The sequence below is a fragment of the Carya illinoinensis genome, chromosome 5 (genome assembly GCF_018687715.1).
Source record: "Carya illinoinensis cultivar Pawnee chromosome 5, C.illinoinensisPawnee_v1, whole genome shotgun sequence".
NCBI classification, from domain to species: domain Eukaryota; kingdom Viridiplantae; phylum Streptophyta; class Magnoliopsida; order Fagales; family Juglandaceae; genus Carya; species Carya illinoinensis.
The window spans coordinates 47,557,755-47,568,267 of record NC_056756.1 but is presented as its reverse complement, the minus strand read 5'-3'; the positions used below and the strand labels follow the sequence as shown (position 1 = coordinate 47,568,267).

The window sequence follows — 10,513 nt, the reverse complement described above, 5'->3', positions numbered from 1 at the left end:
ATATATACACATTCCACACACATGTAGAGGGCTGAATCGGGGAATTTGGTGGACTTTTTCAAAGAAACCCACTGGTCCAAGAAGAATTCAAAATTTTTATCACCTGCTACTGAAGACAAATATGTGAGTAAATTCTCGAATCTTCCGAAATTTGTTAACTGCAATGCATGCTGAATTTATTTATATGAATTAGTAAATTAACTATAACTACAGGCCTCATAATATTTAATCTTATTATTGTGTCGTATTTCAGAAGGATATGGTTGGAAAGCTGGATAATCTAGAACCAGAGCAGCGAACTGATGAAACGGCAGCGGGTGTGTTCAGAGAAGTGCTTGGTCATAGACCAGGTTATTCAAGAGGATTGGGAGAGATGGTAATCTCAGAGTCTACGAGACAACGTTCATTGGCACGAGAGAAAGAATACTTAGCTTTGATTGAGAAACATAAGAAAGACGCTGAATCTTCCAAGAGTGAGATGGAGGCAATGAAGGCGAACATGCAACTCTTGTTGGAGAGACAAGCGGAAACCGACCGTTTATTGAGGGCTTTCTTTGCTGCTAACCCGTCGGCCAGTGAGTCTCTTCGAGAGACTCAATGAGGGGGGTATTGTGATTAAGCTGAAAAATGGGAAGGTTTTTTGTGGCATTTTGGATGCATTTTTTTGTTTACCCAATGGTGGGAAGACAATATATATATATATATATATATATATCCAATGGAAGGCTATATGTATATGTTTTGTGGGAGCAAGATGGTGATTGGGTAAAGTTTGAGTTTTTTGGGCCCTATGATATATAACTAAATATATATGTAGTTCCAAAACTACATGAGGGGAAGATTATTGATTGAGCTGAAATATTGCATATTTTAGCTATTTAAAACCAAGGTATTTTAAATTCATCATGACATTATTATTGGTTTTAGATGGAAAAATAGTTAATAAGCATAAATACGAGTTGCGATTTTTAATTGATTAATATCATGTTTATGCTTAATTTTATAACTATGATTTAATGGGACAATATTTCCTCACATATATAGTTTATTTGTAATAATCTATTTTTCTTTTAATTTATTTTTGAGTGTTATTTTTATTGTTTGTGAACAAGTGACAACCATATGTGCATGATGCAGTGTAGGTGGTGATATTGAGTTGGAAGAAAGATAGAGGATGATGGTGAAGAAGCTTTCGGCAACATGCAACAAAAACATGCAGACCATTCATTCGGACCATGCATGGGACTCCATGGAATAAATAAAAGAGACAAAGGTGGACGCATGAAAGCAAAAGAAGAGGCACATCCAGCCGAGCATTTCAACAACCGAACCTGTCAACATTGGAATAAATAAAAGAGACAAAGGAGTGGACATGAAAGCAAAAGAAGCCAGCCAGCCGAGAGGCACATGAGGCACATTTCAAACCTGTCAACATTTAAAGTATTCATCATATATAGTGCTGGACGACAAAGTAAAAAAGGAAAGTAGAGAGGGAATGAACGTGGGCCCTCATTAAAGATGCAGCCGAGATGCTTGGACACCAGCTCACACAGCAAAAGACATGCACATGCATGACAGCAAAGAGCTCATTCGGACAGCTTCATTCGGACACAACTTACACATTGACAGCAGCTGCTGCAGCAAACACAATCATCACATTCGGACACCTCACACATGCAACCAGCTGGACAAAGACACTCACATGCATCATTCGGACAGAAACCACATGGACCAGCTCACATGCTCACATGCAACCCACTCACACGAAACAAACATGCAGCTGCTGCAGCAAACCAGCACACATGCACATGCAGAACACACTTCTTTCGGACAGCACATGCAGACAGCAAGCAGCAAAGCAGAAACACAAGCTTCATACGGACAGCACACTCCACTCACACGATGCAGCACATGCAACAGCAGATTTTATTTGCTTCTTTCTTTCGTTTAAGCTGGACAGCAGGAGATAAGTATTTAAGGAGCTAGAGGCAGCAACACATGGACAGTTTTTTCTTCTAGGGGAGTCGGCAGTAGCTTAGTTTGGCTTTGAAGTTTGTTTTTTTTTTCTTTCATTTTGTAGAGTAGCTTAGCTTAGGTTTTTTTTTATTTTCCTTCATTTGTTTTCTTTTTCGTTTAAGCTAAGAGTGGAGTAGTTTTCTTTTTCATTCAATTTCCTGTTTTATGATCTAATTTTCATTTTAGCTTGAGTTTTATTTTAATATTATCATGAATAATGTTTGGAGTTGTAACTTTTATTTTATTTTATTTTCTTTTCAATTTTATGTTATTGTGTGGTTTCATTGTATTTTATTTTTATCCTGAACAATATTTCTATAGTATTTGTAATAAATATGTTTGGCTAAATTTTCATACTAAGGTTAGAGGTGAAATTTAATGATTTACATATTGTTTCCGAATCGACGTAAAATCTATTTTGCGAGCTTGATTGATTGAAAGATTTTATTTGGATAATTTGATTATCTATATACTCGTCTTGATTCATTATGATTTCCGAATACAGTGAATGCTTGAGGAATCCCTGTGGTATTCAAATAGATTTGTAAATGTTTTAATCAATCAATCATTCACACTCGATCATAAGCATCTGTTTTTCTTAATCTTAAATGCTAAATCTTCCAATTAAACGGAATCATTATTCTAGTTTAATTGAAGTAAATCAATCGGAAATAATATTATAAATTATTAAACGGATCCTCGAAACCTTAGTCTTTTTCCATTCGTTTTATCATTTCAGTTTGATTCATTTTATCAATTTCCTTCATTTGTTTTATTTCATTTTCGTTTCAGACAGTATCTTTATTTTTATTCGGCTGTTTCTTCGTTTTATTTTTCATGGTTGATCTTCATTCTTTTTTCTGCAATTTACGTTTCAGTTTTTATTTTGTCATGACTCAACTTGGATTTATTTTTATCGCCAGAAACATCGTGTGTATTTAATTTTAGAAACTTGGGTTGTGGAATGAGATTTAATTTATTTTGGATTCTAGATCGATGCAATATTTTGTGATTGATTGTTGATTTCACTATATTACTAGTCGGATTTAAATTGAAAATAGATTACGGTTCTTGCTCTTGTTTTATTGTTGACGTAAGGCACAACAAAAGCTTGAATGGGACGCGATTTGTTTTGGATTAAAAAAAAAAAGGATTGAAGCTCTTGCTCTTGTTTTGTTGTTGACGTAAGGCACATCAAAAGCTTGAAAATTATCAAGGCTTCTCTCGGTTGTTTGTTAATGTGTGTTTGGCTAGTAAAGTAGAAAATCCCTTAGAAAAAAAATATTGCAAAACTTGAGCTTAACCGTTTTATCTTCCGTTTATCAATGCCTTGACTGGATTGGTAATCGAGAAAATTATCTAGAATCCGAAATAAAGAGAGTCTCATACCCAACCCAAGCGTTCGTTAATTTGTTTTTCTTAAGAAACTCCAATTTCAATTTCGATTATCTTTTTGCATTGCATTTTAATTTTATTTTCATCTCTCATAATCGACACAATTGTTACCCAAAAATCTCATATATGCTCTGATAACCCTTTGTCCCTGTGGAATACAATCCTGGACTTATCCTTGATACAACTTGACACTTCTACACTTGGAAGCACATTCGAAACCGAGTCAATTATGCTAACTGATGATATCATACAGGTAAACATACCCTTTCCACTATCTTTATAAAAATGTGCAAGATTGTAGTGGCATGCTTACGGACCTTACTACTTATTGTATTCATTAAAACATTGGGGTAAACTTACGGACTTGACAACTTTGTGTTCAGGATACGTAATACGGTGTATGTACGTGGTACGATTGGAACGGGTCACTTTTTGCAACTGCACTCCATCTTTCCTTGGCATGCTCGTATGTTCGACGAGAGTTGGGATTGTGTGATGATGTACAAACTAGTGTATGTGTCATCATGCAGAAATTCACAGGAGGCTGAACGAACAGGTGATGTCTTCATTCCCCGTATTAAGTTTGATTTCGGAGGATCTACATCCAAGACGTGAACTTGAGAAAATATTTATTTAATAGGAAGACTGTAACAGCCCGCTAGAAATTCAATTGTGGAATTTCTATTGACTTTAGGAACCTCATGAAGAGTCTATAAGTTTTCACGAATCCATTAATCATATAGGTTTTAGGCTAACAACATAGTTAGTGTTATTACTCATTATGATATCAGAAGTGTGTTTTGATTATTGGAGATAGTTAGAAGTGTCAAAATGTATTATGGTTTGTGCCATTAGACTCAGAGGGTTATTTAAGGTCTTATGGCGCAATAACACTTTTTCATATTTTCGGACGAAACGTCTGTTCAAAACTGTAGATATTATTGGATAAAAATATCTTAAGCTAATTTTGTGGATATTATTAGATAAAAATATTTTAAGCTAATTTCGTGGATATTATTGGGTAAAAATATCTTGAGTTGATTTTTGTAGATATTATTAGGTAAGAGAGTCCTACACTCCACTCTCACTCCGGGTAAGAGAGTCTTACACTTAACTCTCACTTCGGGTAAGAGAGTCCTACACTTAACTCTCACTCTAGCCTCATCTCTTCCATATCTCATCCATAAGTATCTCTCCAGCCACCCCTCCCCACGAAATTATCTTCATTTACACGTTTCTTTAAAAGAATACCAAACATTTTCTCTCAGACAGCTTTTAGGAGTTCTTTTGCACGTCCATTTCGAAGCTATTGTAAGTGTTTTATCATAAATTCTCCTTCATATAAGTTGTTCCTTGTTTAGTCTAGTTTACATGGATATCTTATTTGCCCCCCATTTGAAGATCATTTGGTCAGTCCAATATTGTGTAAACTATAGAAAGGTCATTCTGGGAGATAAACTGGAGAATATGTTATAGTTTGGAGTTTTTGACCAAGCTAATGGATAGATATTGGTCCGAAATTTTTATGGAGTATTGTTAACATGTATATATGACTATTGGTTAAGGAGTTTTGCATGATTAAAGGTTTTGATGAAAGATTTTCTTAGATTTAGAAACTTAGAAACTGGAAGAGGAAAAACAGTTTCTGTTTTGAGAAAGTTTAACTCTTTGGTGGTCTAAACCTATTCTAATGACTTTGATAATTTTATTGGAGGATCCTAAGCATCTTATATACATGTTATATTATTATTTTGAAGATATTTGATGTTAGTTTCAAAGATATGAAATTTTATGTAAAGAGATATTCAAATAAGCCAAAGTGTGGATGTTCTTGGCTAAATTTATGTTTTGGTTCATTTTTAACCATGTGATCTTGAATTAGAAGCTTATATATGTTTTAGGACATCTTTTTAAACCATGTGATGGTTTGGTTTGAAGATCAAATATTTATAAGTCATAGATCAAAAGGTTAATCAAAACAAGTTAGAAACAAAAATCAATGGAAATAGCATATGGGAATTTCGGCCCTATGGAGTTTTAATAGTTGTGATTAATTTTAAATTTCTCTAAAGTGATATTTGAGTTGAGGATAAAATTTACATGAGGCATGTAAATTTTGGTGACTTTTGGAGTTAGTATGCAAAATCCTTAAGTTATGGGTAAAACGGTCATTTTCCTACATGTAGAGAGTAAAATGGAAATTTTACTCTTCAAGTTAGTATTTTCCATATTTCAAGTTATTAATGATTTAGTGCTAACTTTTAGAATCACTAATTACAGTTCCCCGTGATCGCGCTTGAGGTTTTATAAGAAACGCGGAGATCGAGGTAAGTTAGCTTTTAACTTACTAGCAGTCTACTGTGTATGAGTGCTAAGTAAAAGAACTACGATGTATGTATGTATGTTATTATATATGTCATGCCATGTCAAGTTATCATGTAATTGTCTATTATACATAATTTATTCTGTCATAAATTTTTATCTGTTACATAATATATTCTGTCATGTATTACTGTACATTACAAGTATGTCATGTTAAATATGTGGTCTATTATATGTTATGCCATGTTACGAAATGTTTTTATCTCAAGTTGGTCATGTATTTCAAGTTATGTTCAAGTCACGTTATGTTACGTCAGGGCTTCAGTCCTTTCGTATTCCAGTCACGTTTCATATTAAGTTTGTGTAAAATACATGGGGCCACAACAACTGTGGAGTATGTATTTACACATAGAATACATGGGGCCACAACAACTGTGGAGTATGTATTTACACATAGAATACATGGGGCCACAACAACTGTGGAGTATGTATTTTTCATGTTAAGTCAAGTTTATGTAGAATACATGGGGCCACAACAACTGTGGAGTATGTATTTAACTGCATTGTGATATGTAGAATACATGGGGCCACAACAACTGTGGAGTATGTATTTAACTGCATTGTGATGTGTAGAATACATAGGGCCACAACAACTGTGGAGTATGTATTTTTCATGTTAAGTCAAGTTTATGTAGAATACATGGGGCCACAACAACTGTGGAGTATGTATTTAACTGCATTGTGATGTGTAGAATACATGGGGCCACAACAACTGTGGAGTATGTATTTACACATAGAATACATGGGGCCACAACAACTGTGGAGTATGTATTTTTTATGTTAAGTCAAGTTTGTGCAGAATACATGGGGCCACAACAACTGTGGAGTATGTATTTACACGTAGAATACATGGGGCCACAACAACTGTGGAGTATGTATTTTTCATGCTAAGTCAAGTTTCAGATCAAGTTCATGTCAAGTCAAGTTAAGTTCATGTTTCAATTTAAGTCATGTCAATTATGCTATGTTGTACGCTAAGTTATGCTTTAATTACTTATGAATTTGATTATGGATTTATGCTTTTACTGTCATCCATGCATCATTAGTCTGTGTGGAAGTTTTTTGTTAACTTGCTGAGATTTGTAATCAAATCTCACTGTGGTAGTCCCAACTATCATTCCCCCCGAATGGTAGATCTTGTTACAGGACCTGAAGGAGGATCAGGAGCTGACCAACTAGACACAGTCGACTGAACGACGGTGCGTCGTTAATATTAATATAGTAGTTAAATTACTACTTGTACGATGGAGTTGCATCTCCAGTACTTTTGGATCATAACTATTTGGAACTGGTGCTGTGATCTTAGTTATTCAATGGATCTTTATATATGAAGTATGTTTTAAGTATTTGGGATATTTTCAGTTTGGTGCATAGTATTGCTAAAGAAAAAAAATTATCCGCTGCGAATATTGCATAATGTTAGATGCATGTTAGGAATATTGCATCTTATATGTCATGAATGGGGGCAGGTAACCTTGTGTTGCATGTCTCGACGCTTCAAATGTCCGTCTGATCCCAAATGGAATTTGGGGGCGTCACAAAGACCTTAGCATTTAGGGTGATTATTATTCATAGGAAAGGGTATGGGTGATTATTGTAAATAACATGATATAGAACTGGTGAAACAACACCTATTTGAGACATAAAGGTATATTATAGCAATAAGTTTCCTGACAATTTACTGAAGCTGTACATCTTAGACTGTGTCTCTTTCTCACAATATTTAGGTATGCAAACTGTCCAAATTTGTGGTTAAACTTAATTTCGGTTTCAGATTTTTGGTAAAAGTTTGGGTTCAATTCAGGTAATACTTTTTACGCTATTTATGTATAGGACATTGGAGCAAGGTTCAGATGTTTCAGAAGCGGGTTATTGGGTTTGGGGCGCAGCTGTCAATTACCTCGAGTGATTACGCTGGTAAATACCATTTACAGCAAAGTGTTATTATTAATATGTTAGTGTATGTCTTAAGCTATGTATCCCCCATTGCATATCATAACACTACTAATAGGCAGTAGTAACTGTGTGGAGGCAAAAATTATACGTAAGTATAGATAACTAATCCAGTTATCAAGGAAAGTCCAATGGAATCATAATGAGAACTTTTCTATTGGATGGAAGATACCTAATGCAAAGAATTTTAGTATAAATAAATACCATTAATGACAAGTTATAAATATCAGTAGCATTTTCCTTTTATACAAACATATGAATGTTATGTTTGAGAATTGAAAACATGCACACAGGACAGGACAACCAGATAAAAACCCAGTTTATATGCACTACCGGCCTAGAACATTCCATTCATGCAGGTTCTAGACATACAGTAAATGGTTTATCTTGATACTTGTTTGCTTATACAAACAAATACATTTCATAGTAAGCACCTCCAAATTCTCTCTACAAGGTCTTATCTTCAATTTCTTTGCTTATACAATTTGCCGAATGTCTAATATGAGGTGGATTTTGAGATAAGTACTATTGTATATTACATGAGCTTCATCACTTGGTTATGCTAGCATTTAATAGTTTTATATTTATAAGTTATATATATAACTTATCTATATATAAGTTATATATCTATTTGTACTAGTAATGACTAGCTGCAAATTACTAGTACAAAAAGGATAAAAAGGACCAGTGCTGTAAAATAAAAAAAGAAATGTGCATACGACTGGACTATGGCTATATATTGTACTGATCAAATTCCTTAATAAAATCTAAGTACTAGTACTATCAGTGTGGGTAATTAATATTTTCTTCCTTACTGGGCAGTTATCAAGTGCTTTTAGCTGCTGGTTTCTTGCTAAAAGTACCTCCATCGATCTCACGTTTAATGTGAGGCTTTTGAAAATATTGATCACTTTAGGTTAGGACTTATTTATAACCTGCTTCTAGGTGCAGTTTAATGAATGCATTTTCTTCACACAGCAGACTTAGATATTGTGGTTTTGTAATTGGTTGGAGTGATCAAACTTCTTCAAGCTTTAACCACAACCAAAACATACTCCTAACAAATTTTTGGTTCATTGCTATTAGCAATTCCTAATTTGAACAGATTCCTGTTGATTTTTTTACTCTCTTTTGTTTGAATATACAATTTCTCTAATGTCTAATATGAGGTGGATATTGAGATAAGTATCAGTTTGGTGAAATGTCTAACATGAGGTTAAATTCAGTATTATGGTTGCATTTAATAGTTTGGTGTAATGTTTATATAAGGAAATTATAGGCAAGTAGACAGAAGTGATCTTCCCACAAGACTTTTGGTGTAATACTGAAGTATACAATGAGTCATTTATTTCCAAATGCTGACAGTAAATATGCAGCGGCTGTGTACCATAATTGTAATATGTATATAATGTGCTTTTACTGAAATTACAATGTTTCATGTACTGAGGCCTTGAATTTTTATGTAACAAACAGATATGTTTTGGGGTTTGCACGATGCAGAAGAGTGGCAGGGGTATACCTATGTCTCCTCACAGTTTTCAGTGCAGCACAGTTGTGGATGCTCCAGCAACCAGTTGTACAAATAATGATCTAAGCTTCCAAAAAGCATCTGAACCTGATTTTTATTGTGTGTTTATTGAGAGTGTGAGAAAGATACTATCCATATGTAACCAGTGACAAAACGACTATTTTATTGCTCCTCTTTATAGTTCACTACCTTCCATTAATGCACCATGCCAATGTATCTGTTTGGTTTAAGATTCAGTACAATGTAGTCAGTATTGGATGAGTATGGTTGTTAAAATGCCAATAATGTTGTATTGGATGATTAGTATGGTTGTTAAATGCCAAGTTATATTTGGATGAATGTATGTTTTTGGTTAACTTTGGTTATGTTGTATTGTAGTATTTGAGGAAATTGTGAGTGAGTGGAGCAGCCTATTCAATTAGGTACCCAAGAATTTGATATAAGCAAACGAAAGGTGCAGCAGCCTGTGGAGATTATTTGCAGCGCCACTCCCTGCGCTGGTAAAAATAAATTGAAGCTGGCCACTTTATTTCCAGCGCTACATGACCGCTGCTTTTAATCCCAACATATTTTCATATTTTACTTGCAGCGCAACACACACCGCTGGCTTCAACGTGAAACAGTACGAAATTTTATTTGCAGCGCTACTTACACCGCTGGTAATTGTCTAAAGTCAGTCACCCCATTGTTCTTTGCAGCACTGTAAATCGCTGCGAATAAAATTATTTGCAGCGTAATACACAACGCTGCAAATAATGGTACCTAGACGCAGCGTCATTTTAGTTCGCTGCAGATAATTTATAATTATTGACAGCGATTTGATGACTATTTCTAGCGATCTACTTACGCTGTAAATTATTTTAATCAGCGATTTTTGGGATAGGAGGGAAGGATAGTTATGGCGAATATTTTCAGATTTGCAGCGCCTAAAATCGCTGGTAATAGTGGTTTATATATAGCAAAATTTGTATATCGCTGAAAAATTTTATAAGTGAGTATACAATTGCGACTAACGTCCGGCGCAGTATAAATTGCTGGTAATAAGTATTTGTAGCGATTTTTGGGGTTTTTCCCGACTATTTTGAGTGCTGTAAAAGACCCTTTTTCTTGTAGTGACTCCATATGACAGCGCTATTCCAACAGACCTCAGACGCATTGCATTATTAAAATCATCTACGTGTCCATTGCTAATTGATAAATAACATACAAATTAGCATAAAAGAGATAGGGTGGGCTTGG

General features: G+C 34.5%; 2 long non-coding RNA genes across 2 annotated transcripts; both read left to right on the top strand.

The window, feature by feature from the left end:
* Window positions 1-3,509: 3,509 nt before the first annotated feature.
* Window positions 3,510-6,941, top strand: LOC122311467. The gene is made up of 4 exons (XR_006242793.1): window positions 3,510-3,664; window positions 3,795-3,967; window positions 5,692-5,738; window positions 6,928-6,941. It is a non-coding gene; the product is annotated as an uncharacterized LOC122311467 (long non-coding RNA).
* LOC122311470 lies at window positions 6,942-9,613 on the top strand. Its single transcript, XR_006242796.1, has 3 exons — window positions 6,942-6,992; window positions 7,627-7,710; window positions 9,220-9,613. It is a non-coding gene; the product is annotated as an uncharacterized LOC122311470 (long non-coding RNA).
* Window positions 9,614-10,513: the final 900 nt, after the last annotated feature.